This window comes from Cibotium barometz, chromosome 42 (assembly GCF_041138505.1).
Source record: "Cibotium barometz isolate CiBa-2024 chromosome 42, ASM4113850v1, whole genome shotgun sequence".
Taxonomy (NCBI): Eukaryota; Viridiplantae; Streptophyta; class Polypodiopsida; order Cyatheales; family Cibotiaceae; genus Cibotium; species Cibotium barometz.
In genome coordinates this window covers 46,234,902-46,238,766 of record NC_141087.1, presented here as the reverse complement: position 1 = coordinate 46,238,766, position 3,865 = coordinate 46,234,902, and positions in this window count along the sequence as shown.

Sequence of the window (3,865 nt, the reverse complement as noted above, 5' to 3'; positions counted from 1 at the left end):
GAAGGGGGAGGCGAAACCACCCATAACACTGTGTGGAAGGGGGGGGCGAAAACCAGCCCCACGACCTCTTAACGAGGCAACACAAGTGGCCAGCTAGCCACAGGACGTGTGCAGAGGGGGGGGCGAAGAATCTGCGTGAAGCGACCGAGCCCGACTGTGTGAAACTGCTGTGAATGGCTGTAACGAAGACCACCCGTCTGTAAAGAGAGGTCGTCTGAGGCGAAGAGAGAAAACAATGCTGGCCTACGTTGTGCAGAAAGAGCACAACGGCCGCTTTCTCTCTCCCTCGGCTCTGTGAGACACCAGCTGCGACGGCCAGGCCATACCCGGCCAGCTAGGCCAGCCAGGCGGCGGCCTGCGTGGGCCAGCCAGGAGGCGGCCTGCGTGGCCAGCCCCAGGAGGCGGCCACCAGAGCAGCCGGCGGCCAACCACCACAGGCAGCCAACGGCCAGCCACCACAGGCAGCCAGCCAGCCAGCCAAAGAAATAAAAAATTATTTCTTTTCTTCCATATTTTAATTATTCATTTTTAATTTTTATTCATTTTTACTAAAAATTTAAAAATGAAACTAAATTCAAACGGATCCTTTCTCTTGGCTGGGGAGGAGGGATAATCCCGGGCAAGGGATAATCCGACTCTTTCAGGCACAGTCTCCCGAGCAAATTTATTTTTGTTATGAGTTGGAGGCATTTTTTCTTGCGGATCGGAGCATCCCGGAGAAGAGGCACTGTCTGGAGGCTCGCAGCGCAACACAAATCGATAGGCGACCGTAAAGGGGGGTGACTATTCTCTCTCCACCACCACTGCTCATTTTATTAGTGTTCTTTTTTTGTAATTTCTGAGTTCTCGCATTGTTTTTTGCAAGAATTAAAGATGTCTGCTAGGCGTAGTGTGTCCCCACCGCCTTCTACTTCTCTAGGTTTTTCAGGTCTCTTGTCCTCGGTCGCGGACCCCGACCGAATTGTCAGGCCGTACACGCCCGACCGTTGTCCGCCGGTCCGGAGTGCGCTCGTCGATCACGCGTGATCCGCCAGCACCCTCCTCGTCTATTGACCTCGCCTTAGGACCCAGCGAGCCCGCAGCGGCCGCATTAGCAGATGACCCCTTTCTGGCCGATGAGCCAGAGGACATGAACACCGACGTCGTCTCGAGGAGACCGAGGAGGACCTCTTGGAGTACGACAATGATGATTATGACCTATTGGACCTTGCCGACGTCCTGACAGAGACGGAGCTCTCTAGTGGACTGTTTAAATATCTTAATGCCAAACTGAACAATATGGGTAAAGTCCAGGCTGATCTAGTCACGATGCTACAGAGCTTCTCCACACGATTAGATGCACTGACAGCCGCCTCGGCTAGTACTCCAACTCCTCGTGGTAGCCGAGCTCCTGCGGCACGGGTGAGCATAGCCTCGCCAGTGGTTGCAGGAGTACAGGCCGGATGCGCCTGCGGGGCTGTCCGTAGTGACAGCTTCGTCGTTATTAAAAGACTTAAAGCCGCCTAGTTTTGGTGGCGAGGAGAAGGAAAGAAACAAGGACTCGGTCAATATGTTTCTAGCGAAGTGGTCAGATTTGCACGCGCTACGACAGTAGCCTAGCCGTATACAGCCCGTAGAGGCTAGCCTCTCATTAACCGGCAAAGCATACAAGTGGTGGATGAGTTTGACAACTCGTCCTGCCACTTGGACGGAGTTTGAAACGATGTTTCGAAAAGAATTTTTGCCTGTTAATGAGGTAGAGAGAAGTATGGGACAAGTGCTCGATGGAGAACAAATCCCTAACTCAGTACATCTCAGACTATAGGGAGATAGTACTCAAGCTAAAGGGAATCGATGCATTCCAGACATTGCGAGGCTTTAAGAGAGGCCTCAAAGATGATTACCTTGAGTACGTAGAGCCCTTACAGCCTAAAGACTTAGCAGATGCAATTAAGTATGCGCAGATATTTGATGACATCAAGCGCCGTAGTACGCGTGGTGGTTCTAGCAGGGCCGAGGGTAGTGAAAAAAGGAGGTCAGGCCTCAAAAGAAAAGGGTTCCGCAGTGATAAACAAGGGGATAGGACGGACCAGGAAGGACAGGGTGGTCATTGGTCTAAAAAACCGCGGCCATCCAAGAAGAAAAGAGACAGCGAAATCCAAAAGAAAGAGCAGTATATTAAAGCGCAAAAGGAAAATTGCTGCCTTAATTGCAATGAAGTAGGGCACACGAAGCCTGAGTGTCCAAAGCCTAAAGCCAGCACGAGTGGCAACGAGCCCAAAAAAGATGGTAAATCTTCTAGGCAGTTGCATACAGTGCAGAGACTCCCTCTCAGTTCCGCAGAGTTCAGAGAGGTGACAGTGTGTCATTGTCATGAGCATCACACTTGTTCAGTGACACCAGCGATGTGGCAGCCTACTGTAGGTCCGCATGACATGGTGCGCATGTATGGCACCATAGGTGGCCGTAGAGTCACAGTTTTTATTGATGATGGAGCTAGCCACAACTTCTTGAACTACTCGTTAGTCAAGAAGTTGGGATTGATTGAGACCCGGAGTGATCATGAGTATACTGTTGGCCTAGCCAACGGATATGACAAAACGGTATGGAATACCGTAGTATTGGGGGTCCCATTATCTATGCAGGACTACGAGGCTCCGCTTGACTTTCAGGTCATGCACTTAGCCAGAGCAGACGTATATCTAGGCAGGGAGTGGCTGTATGGCTTGGGCCCTAGTCTACTAGCTCGGAATTACTTACATAATACGCTATGTTTTGAGCACGGAGGTAGAGTCATTACCGTGCAGGGTAACCGTACTGTCCCTGCCACACCACTTATTTCCTCCATGGAGCTGTGTACAGTGGCCCGCAGAGACCAGATAGCAGAGGTATATGCTTGTTACACTCTTTTGAATTTTGTTTCCGTAGATGAAACGATAAATGATGTTTGCGTAGACAAACAAGGAGAACAAAATAACCTTGGACGAGACCCACTGTTTGAAAACCCTGTTTGGCATGCATGTGATTCAAACAAGAAAAAATCCAAGGTGAATGAGACATTAAAGAAAAAGTACGTAGATACTTTAATGAATTTATTAGAGGAATTTCAAGATGTTTTTCCTGATGATTTACCAGATGGTTTACCACCATCTAGAGAAGTAGACCATGGCATTAAAGTTATGCCAGGATCAAAACCTATAAGCAAACCTGCTTATAGATTAAGCCACTCCGAGGCACAGGAGGTGGAAAAACAATTAACAGAATATTTGAACAAAGGCTTTATTCGGCCTAGTTCAAGTCCGTGGGCATCGCCTATTCTTCTGGTAAAGAAGAAAGGCGGATCTATGCGGATGTGCATATACTATAGGGCTCTTAATCAAATAACGATTAAGAAAGGCGGATCTATGCAGATGTGCATAGACTATAGGGCTCTTAATCAAATAACGATTAAGAATAAGTATCCGATGCCACACATGGATGAGTTGTTTGATCAACTCTATGGATCGAGATACTTCACAAAAAAAGACCTGAGATCAGGGTATCATCAGGTTAGAATTATTGTAGAAGACAGCATTTAGGACCCGTTTCGGGCATTTTGAGTTTTTAGTTATGCCATTTGGGCTAACCAATGCTCCAGCGACGTTTATGACGCTGATGGACAGCATTTTACATCCATATCTGGGAAAATTCGTAGTAGTTTTCCTAGACGATATTCTTGTGTACAGTAAGACACAGAAAGAACACATAGAGCATTTGCGTCTAGTGTTCGAGTTGTTGCAAGAGCACAAACTATTTGCAAAGAAGAGCAAATGTGAATTTTTTGAAACAGAAATTCACTACCTTGGCCATATTATATCCACCGATGGTATGCAGATGGAGCCAGAAA